This window comes from Peromyscus eremicus, chromosome 2, assembly GCF_949786415.1.
Source record: "Peromyscus eremicus chromosome 2, PerEre_H2_v1, whole genome shotgun sequence".
NCBI classification, from domain to species: Eukaryota; Metazoa; Chordata; class Mammalia; order Rodentia; family Cricetidae; genus Peromyscus; species Peromyscus eremicus.
The window spans coordinates 35659482-35672625 of NC_081417.1; the positions used below are offsets into that span (position 1 = coordinate 35659482).

A 13144-nucleotide genomic window follows, 5' to 3' on the forward strand; every position below is an offset into this window, starting at 1 on the left:
GTTATTCCACCTAAATACAGGTCTGTGTAAATTGAAAATATTCCCAGGTAAATCCTCGTCTGAATGTTTTCAAGTTGCACCGCGGAGATCTTGTTCTGCACCGGTGCAGATTTCACTGAAATGGACCGTGCGATTTTATAATCATGCATACATCTGATTTACCTGAAACCTCGTTTAGACTCTGTGCAAGCAGCAGCTCACATCTGGCTCTACTTTGAAAGCCCACAAAAGGGTCTTGTATGTGAGTCTACCGCATAACGTCATTCTAGCCGAGCTGTGCCTAGGAGGCCTTTCATGGGAAGCCGGCTTAATGTTCGCTGCGTGAAGACGCCTTCGGAGGAAGGAGGTACAATCCCAGCTCTTGGAAACGGCGCAGCCTTTGAAGACCCGCTGGATTCAGATGAGGGACGGTGGTCCTCTGCCTGGTCTGTGAACAGTGCTGGGTCTTTTATTGTTTGCTTCGGTGTGGCTCTGGCTGCCATGGGAACCGGCACTCTGGTGTTCCAAAGGGCTGCACATTTGACTCACTTGAGGAAAGATACGGTAACGGGATGGCATGCATTCGGGAAAAGCATGGAAAATCAAACAATCCCTGACCCTACTCTAGCAAAACCAGAGGGCCTGGCAGTCAGGCCAAGTGTGGGGTGCTGTGCCCACCACTGAGCTTTTCCTGTGAGCGGACTTTATGCACATCACTAACTTCTGTCTATGTTTTTATTTATTTGGGTTTTGGAAAAAGGGTTGAAAGGAACCCAGGCTGCCCTTGATTTGCTGTTTAGTCGAGGCTGGCTTTGAACTCTCACCTTCCTTCTTCCGTCTCCCAAGTGCTTACACCATTAACCTCCCGACTACCTTTTCTAAGCATGTACAGGACATGCCCCTAAGCTGTGGTTTTCAACACTCCCCTCTGTCTTGGAGCACTGAGCTTGGAATCTACCAACAGTAAAACTCCTTCCCAGGAGCTCTGCCAGGGCTGTTTTGTGTCTGGCATCTTAGCATGGATTCTCTCAAACTCCCACTTTGCTGGGACACTGGCCATTATTGGTGGCTTTCCCAGAAGACCTTGGGCACAGATCTGTCTCCTCCCAATCCCTGTCTCAAAGAATTCCCGCACATTCAGTCTCCTTGGTTTGGAAGATAGAGGACAAAGTGTCACCTGAAATACCGCTTTTGTTTTCTGCTCTTGGTAGTGCTGCTCAACAATGGAAGAAAATATGCAGACAAAACTTTCAACAACTTTATAAAGGCCCCATAGAGGGGCAGACATATGTATAAAACACATAAGTATAGATTTTATTATGTACAGGTCCAATAGAAGAGCAGACAATGTAAATGTGAGCACAGTCAATGATGGCCCAACAAAGAAAAAAAAAAAGATTCTTAAATGCACTGGTCAAGAAACCACATTCTGATGTTCGATTTTTAAGTTTTATTTGTTGGTTTTGTTTTAGGTGTTTGAGAGAGGACCTTACTATATAGCCCTGGCTGAAATCTCAGTAGACCAGGCTGACCTCAGCCTTGCAAGATCCTCCCGCCTCTGCTTCCTGGATTACAGCCGTGTGCCTCCAGACACCATACTCGCATACGTGGTGTTCAGTTTTGTGTAGAGTCATAACTAACTATCTGGAAGGTCAGCATGGTCTCTACAGTCACGAGACTACCCAAGATAGAAAACCAGGTCCTTCCAGGAAACACCAGGGAACAGGAAACAGTCCATCTGCTGAAAGTTCAAGGTCTAGGGAAGTGAGCCTGAGAGAAAGTGTCTTCCTGATAAGTCAGCCTAGACTGTCCATGTTTAACATGAACCACCAGCTGAGACGTATACTCAGATCGTTCTAGAACCTCTGACCCACAGCTGTCTACAAAGCGAAGGGATGCTTGCAAAGCTGAAGAATAGAGATGTCTCTTCCATAAAGAACTCAGAGAACATGTTCTCTTGATTAATTTTGGAGAACTAGCGAGCATTTACAGAGTACAGGCATGGTGTTAGAGTGTAAGCAAAGGCGTGGGTGGCGGTCTGAAATGCCAGGCCTCACGTGCCCATGAATTTATGTCCGGACAGCGGAGTTACAGCTTATGGAATCTGGAGGTGTTTGTCCATGTTTTGTTTTTGACAAAGCAAAAGTGCTTTCTAACTTTGAAAAAAAAAATCAGAAAATTTTGCAATACGTAAAGCAGTAAAAAAATCAGAGGTCACCTGGAAAGGTACTGTAAGAACTTTGGGGACTGCAATTGCCTTGGGGCTGGGGACTTTTGATGTAGTCATCCTGTTGCTCTACATAAGGAAGGAAGAGGATTTGGAACCATAGATCTAGGGGTCTCCAGGCCACACAGCAGAAGCTTTTACTATATAGAATTCTTCTCCAACATGACTGTCTTCCATCCATATGTAGCTGGATGGTTCATAAAGCCAATTAAACAAATGATTGTGTCCTGGGGCTCCTCCAGAAACTATTTCCTAATGGAACTGGTAATTGTTGCTTTTACTGCACTCAGAATAAAATTCAGGAAGACCAAGTCACCTACAGGTTTGTGTGTAATAGACCTATTTTGTTTGAATCCTATTTGAAAAACTGTTAGGAAAGAAGTTACATGCACAGAAACAAAATATGTACAGTGAAAACAGCCATTGATTTCTCAAATAGTTAAACTTAGAATTATGATAGGAATCATTCTACTCTTAAGTGTGCACAGATATTCAAATTTGCATTTGTGTACAGGTATTCAGATACTTACACAAGCTGAGGGTGGTGGCGCACACCTTTAATCCCAGCACTCAGGAGGCAGAGGCTTGAAAAACAAACAGAGAAAACAAACAAGCAAACAAACAAACAAAAAACTCTTCCACATAAATGTCCACTGAAGCTCTTGAAGTTTTTTTTACAGTAGTCCAAAGGTAGAAACAACTAAAATGCCTGCCTATGAGTGGATGAATGGGTAAAAAAATTCAAATGGAATAGTTTGGTCATGAAAGGTGTGGGTAGCTAATGCATGTTGTAAGCTCTAACACGGGGTTTGAGAGGGACACTGGGGCAGATGGTTACTTTGGGTAAGAGATTTATTACGGGGATTCTTAATTGCACAGGGAGACAGTGTGGAGGGGATTCTGAATAGAGTTCAGGCCTGTGAGATGAAGGCCACTTCTTCCACGGTCCAGAGCAGGTGGGCAGATCTTAAACCAGGTAGTTAATGAGTTGTACCAGTCTCACTGTGCAAGGAGAGAACTGACTGCTGAAAGTTGTCTGACCTCAGTAACAACAACAGTAATAATAGTGATAATAATAATAAACAGGGTGCTTTCCATGTCATAGGGTCTGGTTCCCGCTGGAGCTTTTTCAACCCTTTCAGGGAGTGGAAGATTGCAGACTCACACACAGTTCCCCTAGGGTGCTGTCGTTCTTTTACAGCAGGTGTTGAGGGTTGAAAAAGAGGTTACTTCAGCATTAAGACCTGAGTACTCCCCAATCTGCGCTAACAGCTGTACTATATATGAATCGGGGAGCATACCATGCTAAATTAAAGAAGCTGGCATAAAAGGACACCATTAGGTAGCTCCATATATTTGAAATATGGAGATCAGGCAAATCCATAGAGATGAGGGGATTAGTGGCAGGGAGGAATTGGGATAAAGGAACAATGGGAAATCACTGCTCATAAACCTGGGGTTTCTGTGACAATTGACCATGTTTCAGAGCTAGAAAAGAGTGAAGGTTGTACATGTTATAAATATGCTTTGAAAAAACATTGGGTTGTACAATGGCTCAATTTACCTTAATACTCCAAACACCTACTGAGTACAGAGGCCCCAAACACAGTTGCATTAAAACATGAATTTTGGGGCACCATTGTAGTTCCCAAAAAAATCTGTCCTATTTTAGTCCAGTGATAAGACACAAAGCATCCCTGAGCATCTCTCTAGGTAGCTCTGGTATGGAGCAAAATCTTTGATGAACGCTGCATTTTTCATTGTTGCTGAGAAGGAAGCCATCTCCCTTAGCCCCTATAAATGAGTTTTTTCAGCGATCCATGGGCAGTTTCTCACATTGTCTAAACAAGAGAGGATTTTAAATTTTAAAAAATTATAATTATATGTACTGTACACATGTGTAGCTGTGTATGGCAGTGGTTCTCAACCTGTGGGTCCTGGCCTACTTGGAGGGACTTTGGACAACCTTTTCACAGGGTGACATAAGACCATTGGAAAACACACATATTTACATTACTATTCATAATAGTAGGAAAATTACAGATATGAAGTAGAAATGAAAATAATTTTATAGTTGGGTGCTGTGGGATGGTCTGTATGTCAAATGTGTTGCTGATTGGTCAATAAATAAATCACTGATTGGCCAGTGGCCAGGCAGGAAGTATAGGCGGGACTAACAGAGAGGAGAATTGAGAGAACAGGAAGCTGGGTGAGGGAGACACTGCCAGCCGCCACCATGACGAGCTGCATGTGAAGATGCCGGTAAGCCACGAGCCATGTGGCAAGGTATAGATTTATGGAAATGGATTAATTTAAGCTGTAAGAACAGTTAGCAAGAAGCCTGCCACGGCCATACAGTTTGTAACCAATATAAGTCTCTGTGCTTACTTGGTTGGGTCTGAGCAGCTGTGGGACTGGTGGGTGACAAAGATTTGTCCTGACTGTTGACAAGGCAAGAAAACTCTAACTACAGTTGGGTGTCAGTACAACATAAAGAACTATATTAAAAGGTTACAGCAGCGTTAGATAGGTCGAGACCTGCATGTGAGTGCAGTACCTACAAAGACCAGAAGGGAGAGATGGAGTCCCTGGAGATGGAGTTACAGGCAGTTGTAAGTTGCCCAGTATAGGAGCTGGGAACCCAGTTTGGGTCTTTGGCAAAAATCAGCAAGTGCTCTTAATCACTGAGCTCTCACTACAGCCCCCAAAGGAAATTTTTTTAAATGCAAAACAAGGTAAAAGAAAACACTCTTTCCAAGGGTTTTATTTAAATCAAAGTTGATTTTCATTGCCTTTCGATTGTTTCTTTCTGTTTCCTTCCATCCCATTTCCATTACAGGAAATGATTTGAGGCCAATCCTCAAATCCAGGATTTGGCTCAATTTCATTAAGAAAACAGAGGAGTTTAATCTCTACTTTTTTTTCTTTAGCAATTTTGAAGTCATTACATAGTGTCAAATATATGCATTTCTACTCACATTTTGCAATATTTTCCTAACAGAGATATAAATAACCGCTTGTGTTCCGTAATTCCCATCAAAATATTGACCACAAATCAATTCATCTGCAAAAATACTGAGCCTTGTTGGGAAGACTCCAGCACAGCCGCAGGGCCTGGACGGTTTGCTAGGAGCTGAAGAGCAAAGGCGAATCTGCCGCTGAGTAGCAGAAGTGGTCTGTCTCTCAAGGTCACCGCAAAGACCAACACAGTCTCTGAGCTAAAAGAATTCCAAAGGCTTCCTCCTTGACAGGAGTAGATACAGTGGCGGTGGAGCCGGAAGACGAGACAGTTCCCAGCCAGGAGGTACACAGCCTTTTGAACAACTGTGTCTATTGTATGTGAGCTGATGTTTGGAGAAGGTCAGGTGAAGGGCTACAGAATGACATGTCAGCTTGCAGCCCCAGGGGCTTCCTCTCCTGCCATTAGGGATCCAACAACTTGTAAATTTATAATGATTGAGTCTCCTTGCTGTCTCATTTCTCATCAGAGCGGCTTTTCCTGCTCATTCAGGACAACATAACTGTCACACATGAGTAAAAACAAGGGCCTTTTATTGTCACCAAGCACGTTGACATGATGCTGAAAATACTTTTGCTCGGCACAGAATTGTGATCTGTGAAATTAAAAACAACTCATACCAGTGAGGCTTTAAAAAAAAATCACTTTCCAAAGTCAAATTTCAGTGTAATACAGGCCAAAGAGCAGTGTTATTCTTACCCTGACTTAGTATGTTAAAAGATTTTGTAGCCTTTGGGACGGATGAGCCCAGTCCTTTAGTGTGCCATCTGTTTGATTTCCAACATCAATACTGAATTGTTTTGTGGGGTACACACACTGAAATTCCCACAGTGTCCAGATTTCCATTGGAGCTGGCCAGATTCCTAGAATGCAACCCTGCTGATCAGGAAAAAAAAAAAAAAAAAAAAAAAAAAAAACTGTCACAAAGTTTCTCATGTAGAGGACAATTCCTTCTGGCTCTACAGCAGCTACGAGCCACAAATCCAAATTTCTCACCCCAGTGAAGTGAAAAGCTTCCTACTAAATGTTAAGCCTGGGGCCATTCAAATACAGGTTACAGAGGTCAACTTTAATTGTAACGTTAAGATATGACAAACCTAATGTCCACTGACGTCTGCAAGGCATTGGGGCTGTACACCTGACTCCATTGTTATAAGACGTTCTCACATACTTTGTCTCCTTACTTATGTGATAGTCATGTGGGATCAGCAAGTCAGGAGTCTCTTGTCTTCATCTCACAGACAAAGGACTGAAAGCGGGTGAGCAGCTTCCCAGAGCCTTGCACACCACCCAGCGCTTCTGCTTCTTCCTCTAGCCATCTGATTTTAGAAGCAGCGCCACCTAAATGTGAGAAGTCAAGACCCCGTCCATGGGCAGGTGCCTGCTACACACATTTCTTTCAGGGCAGGGTCTTTCATGTAAGATGCCCCTCACCCCAGAGGTCTCTTTTCTCTTCCTCTTTTTTTCTTTTTTACTTAGAGTGCTTTCTTATTAGATGTTGGCACCTGAGCATGCTTTGACTTAATTTGAAAACAATGGTTTATTTATTTATTTACTTTTTGTAATTTTTGGAGTATAGTTTCTTTTTTTTTATTATTAAGAGATTTTTCATTCATTTTACAAAGCAACCACAGATTCCCCTGTCCTCCCTCCTCCCACCTCCCAGCCAGCCCTCCCCACAACCCACCCCTCATTCCCACCTCCTCCAAGGCAAGGTCTCCCATGGGGAGTCAGCAGAGCCTGGTACACTCAGTTGAGGCAGGTCTAAGCCCCTCCTCCCTGCACCAAGGCTGAGCAAAGTGTCCCACCATAGGCACTAGGCTCCAAAAAGCTGGGTCATGCACTAGGGACAGGTCCCGATCCCACTGCCTGGGGCCCCCTAAACAGTTCAAGCTAAACAATTGTCTCACTTATCCAGAGGGACTAGTCCAGTTCCATGGGGCTCCTCAGCTATTGTGTTTCCACTAGTTTGGCCATTTGTCCCTGTGCTTTTTCCAATCATGATCTTGATATCTCTTGCTCATAGAATCCCTCCTCCCTCTCATCGATTGGACTCCTGGAGCTCCTCCCGGGACCCGGCCGTGGATCTCTGCATCTGCTTCCATCAGTCAATGGATGGGGGTTCTATGATGACAGTTAGGGTATTCAGCCATCCGATCACCAGAGTAGGCCAGCTCAGGCACTCTCTCCACCATTGCCAGTAGTCTATGGTAGAGTCATCTTTGTGGATTTCTGGGGACCTCCCTAGCACTCTGCTTCTCCCTACCCCCACGGTGCCTTCATTTATCATGGTGTCTCTTTCCTTGTTCTCCCACTCTTCCCCTTCCAGCTCGAACCTCCCACTCCCCTAGGCTCTCATTCCCCCCATCCCTTGCCCTCCATTATCTCCCCCCAACCCCAGTTTGCTCGTGTAGATCTCATCCATTTCTCCATCACTGGGATAGTATGTACTCACTCATAAGTGGATACTAGATGGATAACCAGACTGCATCCCACAGCTCCAGGGAGGCTATCTAGTAAGGAGGACCCTGGGGAAGACGCAACAATGGTTTATTATAGGAGGCTTTCTGTACAACCATCCTGAGACTGAGTGAGGCTCAGCGCTCTCCCCATTTACTTTAATCCTTCATTTCAGCTGACTGCTAGGATAACACTGGGGGTGACATTCCCAGGGACAGGAAGTCCAGTACCTGTCCTGGAGTCATGGCAACACAGATTTCAGAGAAACTGAACAAAGAAGCTGAAATACTCCAGATCTCTCTTTTAGACTTGTCCACTCCAGGGTTCCAGTGTATCTACAGCTGGTGACTGAAGGGACACTAGCTCACCTGGGCATGTGGCTCTGACAGGCCTTGCCCTTCCCCTTCCCTCTGCCTTGCTAAAAACCCTCAGATTACATCCCCAAAGCCGGCCACCAAGGTCTAGTCCTTTATTCGGCTACTTCTTCCTCCTGAGGCTGACTACCAAGGTCTAGCTATCACAAGCTCCCTTTGGTTCCCCTAATTAACATTCCCAATTAAGATTAAACACCTTATCCTAACATGGGGTTTCCACCTTTACCTTTATAAACCTCCATTTGCCCATGTGCCACATTGTCTGTCTCCTCTCTATCCAGAGGCAATCCTTTGTTCCTCTAGAAAAAGGACCCTACCGCCTTCCCCTTGTTCCCTTCCCCTCACCCCCTATCTCCTTTACCACATGTCCTAGCCAATTCTAACACAGACCTCCCCTTCTTCTCCTCTTAAAAATGACACCTGCAAGGTCATTTGCTGCTGTTCTCTGCCAGAGTCTGAAAGCGGCCACTTTAACTTTTCTTCCTCATTTAATAAAGGATCTCTCTGTGAAAACGGGTGTTTGGGTGTGGTTTGTACCTAATCCAGGGTCCCAGAGGAAGCTCCCGCTGTGTGGAGTCCCCTTCAGAGGTGGAGATGAGAGGATCCCAGAGGCTAGGGGTTAGAGTGGAGAGGGGGTATTAGCACAGGGCTTGTTTCTTCAGACAAGGTGCCCATGGAAGTCACAAAACTGCTAGCTACCCGTTGCTGGATGGCTTTGGCCACCATTTCTCCCTCTATCAGTGCTAAGGGGCTCCATTTTTAACAGGGAGTGGTTGTACAGAACCAGAGTTTCTCCAACACCAGCCATTTACAAACCAGGCTACAACTGTGTTTCTTTAGCATTGCATCTGCTCAATTGTTTATTTAATATTGATTACTTGCAATTTCACAAACATTTTCATTTCAAAGTCTAATTGAAATATAGCCTATATATCTCCATATAGCTACAGAAGCATAAACAAAGGTCCTTGAATCATCACTAGATGCTGGACAAAGTTTCATACAGTGGATATCTCAGATGATAGTTTCTACTGGATCAGGAAGCATCATCTCTTCAGCACTCCAGAACACTCTGCCTGTCCTTGTCATCATGATTCCATGGATACGAAAGTCCCTGGGCTTCTAATGAAATGTATTCCCAGCATCTACTTTTGAATTTTCGTGCACAGAATCTTATGGTAGAGAGCACTTCTTTCGTTTGACTTCTTCTATTCAGCATTTCATTAATAAGATTCATGCACGTTGCTCTGGTTCATTCTTCAGCGTTTGAAACCATTGTCTGGCATGGGTGCTCACGGTTGATTTATTGGTTGGGAATAGAGTGTTCCAGACAAGGCTGATGAGCGATCGTCATGTGCCTTTCGGTGACTGTGATACGATTCTCTTGGACACACTTCTAGATTCACTGTGTTGCAGCCAAATATTTTCTAACATGACTACTAAATGTGTTCATCAAAAAAGAACCTCCACATCAATCAAGCAGATAGAGAATCAGTGTCATTTCCTAAAAAATAAATGTCATAAAAATAAAACAATACCACTAAATAATAGCTCAATGATGTCTGCTCAAGGGTCTGCCATGAACACCTTATTTCGTGTAGTGTCTATCATTGTACAAATAGTTGGAGGTGTCAAAGATGCTCTTTTGCCACGTGGAAACTTTCTCCTGATTTAAGAGAAAGCCTGTGAAAGGACCAAGCAGATGCCATAACAGGCTGCTCAGTCTTCTCTCAGAGATCAGGCCTCAATTTCAGTTTCCTGAGACTGAGCAAACAGTCTCTGGGAGGGCTGTGAACAAAAGACATAGTCCTTGCAGTAACTCCCTTTCTGCACATACTCTGACTGCTCAAAGTTCAGCCAGATGTTTACTGTCTGGGACCCCTCACCAACTTAGAGTTATGTGCATGAGTCAAGGACAGAGCCTAGACCACTGAGCCAGCCCCCACAGTCAGTACGTGCTTGGCCAGCCAGCCCCCATGGCGGCTCAAGGACAAAGCCTGGGACTTGTGCTGGACTGCCCCCAAAGTGATAATTGTAACCACCAACCAGTAAATTCAAAGGTTACATACCCTCACCCAATTAAAAGAGAACAGAGATAAAAATAAACCAGTCCGAGTTGCACCCGTGCAAACCCCCACCAACCCCCCTGAAGGGCTTGTGGTTTTTGCCTTTAGATAGGTAGCCACACAAAGAAAGAGCAACTCCTCCCTGCCTCACTGTATTGGGTGTAGGAATGAGTTCCCTGTCTAGACTTGTATCTACAGAATAAACCTTTCTGTTGCATTCTGGACATCCAAGGTCTTCAGTGGTCTCTTTGGGGTCGTGATCTGGGCATAACACCTGAAAAACCACTGAAAGACGAGAACTTCTCACTGTGCAGTTCGCTAGCATCCAATGCTGCCTCCATTTAGCCACAACTCTGAATAAACAGAAGTCTGTGAGATAAACAGTCTTCCAATGCTAACATCTAGACGCATGATTCTTCTGCCATCTGAGGAGGATTAGGCAGTGTCTGGAGACATTTCTGTCACTACTTCAGAGAGGGAATGCTACTGACATCTAGTGGGAGGGATCTGGGGCTACTGTTACACACCCACCTCACCCCACCGCTGTGGAATTCTCCCAGCTTAGAGTGGAGTGTCACAGCTGGGACAGGTCTTCCACAGCTGGGACAGTTCTTCCATAATGATTTCTGCAGGGATCAAAGTGACCCTGCACTGAAAACTACTGGCCAGCACTTGCCCAGGCAGTGAATGAAAAGCCAGGCCCTGTATTGGATCTAAAGCCTGGTGCTCCCTGCTCGTTTGTCCACCTTTGAAACCAACACCAGAATGAAGTCGGCACCGCACCAAGAAGAACAGGTTCTGCTTCTCTGTCTTAGACAGGTCCGTCAGGTTCACTCCAAAAGAAATCAGGTTAATTACAACTTCCCACCAATGAGCGGCACATACTTCCAATCACTTCATTTGTTTTGCTGTTGGCTTGATTGGCACTTGGGGAAAATTGCTGTCCGGACCTTTCGCCCTCACAGTGGAATGCATGTGGAAAAGCATTTCTCTCTGCCTGGCTTAGATGAATGACGCCAAAAGAAACAGTACTCTGTGATCTTTACAGCATCTCCATGCCGCATTCTAACAATATACGTTGTCTCGACTCTGAAACTTTGAGGGCTGATAATGAAGCGGAGACAGTGCCAGAGTTTGAACTCCGATGTTGCTGTGGTAACTTCACCAGGCTCAATTACATCTTCTTTCATCATGAATTCAAGGCCCCTTGTCAGTCCAGAGAGGAGGAGAAAGGATGAGGTGATGGAGGGGAGGAAAAGTGGTTCTTTTAAAAATGAAAAGTGGCACACACTGACTGTCCAGTGAGAGAGGGCACTGGAAGGCTGAAAAAGCCATCTTATTCTCCAGCACTACCAAAGGGACTCGAGACTTAATTAGTGCATCTCTCTTTGTGGTAATTATCCATGATAGACCAAATGGGCACACTAATCCTAGTTTCCCGCGTCAGTGGTTTGGGAAGGAACATGGTCATGATATTGTCATGGGCTTGCAGGGTTTTATTTATTTTTTTCTTTTGAGTTAACCTTCAAAATTCCTGTTAAAAACTGAGCAGTGAATTTTCTGGAAGTGGTCTGTCAGAGATGGAGAGAGAGAGAGAGAGAGAGAGAGAGAGAGAGAGAGAGAGAGAGATCCAGCCAGTCCTGCACCTTCCCCTTGAGTGGATGGGAGGAGCTCACATTAGCAATTCTTTCCAATGCCTTAACTTGATGCCCTTTGGCAGTAAATGGAAGCCCAGGTCTCAAGGTGAGGATATTCAGAAAGGCCGAGTAAAGATAAGATGGGCTAGAAGTAACTCTGGGGAACTGCTAAAGCCGGTGCTGTATCAGCTAAGTTCCACAGCCGGCCTGGAGTCCGGCTCAGGAAGACAGTGTATCTTTAGCATCCTGGAAGCCGTGATGAGGCAGGGGAGTAGGATGGAGTGGGAGGTCTAAAAGGCCTTGCTCAATGAGTTACAAAGCAGCATGTGAAAACAACCTACCCTCCAATAGGAAGGCTAGAAAATTCCTGACTCAGGTCCTCTAAAGCTGACCATGGGAGCAGAGGCACTCCGGAGCATCTGTGGGTGACCGAGATGGTTCATTATCATTCTAAAATGCATACCCCTGCAAAGAGATTTAAGAAGCTAACGATACATGCGACAGACACAGCTGCTTGCAGAACTATGTGTAGCAGACAGAGCATGCTCTGTTGGAAAAAGCTTGAGCCAGACAAATGACCTCAAAGTCCCCTGAATGTGACAGAAAAGCTGAAAGCCTCTGAAAGAGAGTGAGCTGCTTAAGTGTCTTTGCTCCAGGAAATGTCTTCCCTTGGAAGTGTCTTTTCTTAAGAAACTGTCTCAGCTGGATTGACTCATTGTTCAGGACACAAGGATTTGTAATCCCTTCATGGCACCCACCCAGTCCTGGTATGAGCTGATGCCAATGGCCTCCAACTCCAGCACTCCCCCAACACATAAAAGTTCCAGTGCATATAGACACAGCTGATTGAACTGTCACTGAAGACTCTTAAGCCGATAACCGTCTTCGAAGAAACACATGACTTTCCTCTGTCTGAATACTGAACTCTACTTGGTAAAAGATGAGTTCACCAGACTGGCTGTGTATAAACCAGTAGCATATTTTTAAAAGGCAGACAAAGATTCACAATATTATGTCTTACCACGTAGGAATTTAAAAAAATTATTTACCTAACTTCTACTAACACTATAAAATTTTAAAGTTACATATTTCATCTTAGCCCTAGCAGATAGCCTTGATGACTAGAGAGGGCATCGTACTAACCAAAATAAGCCAGATTCAGAAAGACAATGGCTGTGTATCTTTCTCATGTGTGGAACCTTGTGGGGTGACAGGATGAAAGAGGAGGGGGACAACGTGCTTAGTTGATATGAATAACAAAAATGTCAAGTCTAATTGACCAGAAGACACAGGATACTTGAGTTCCTCTCCCTTTCCCAACTCCCCATCCTTCTCCTCCTCACCTTCCCCAGGCTGGCCTCACAACGCAAGTTCTTTCTGCA

General features: G+C 44.7%; 1 long non-coding RNA gene across 2 annotated transcripts; it reads left to right on the forward strand.

The window, feature by feature from the left end:
• Nucleotides 1–508: 508 nt before the first annotated feature.
• Nucleotides 509–6596, forward strand: LOC131904597 (uncharacterized). Of its 2 annotated transcripts, XR_009377771.1 has the most exons (3): nucleotides 509–672; nucleotides 5208–5510; nucleotides 6467–6596. It is a non-coding gene; the product is annotated as an uncharacterized LOC131904597 (long non-coding RNA). The 2 variants fall into 2 exon arrangements; XR_009377772.1 differs by lacking the exon at nucleotides 6467–6596 and having other exon boundaries at nucleotides 5208–5662.
• Nucleotides 6597–13144: the final 6548 nt, after the last annotated feature.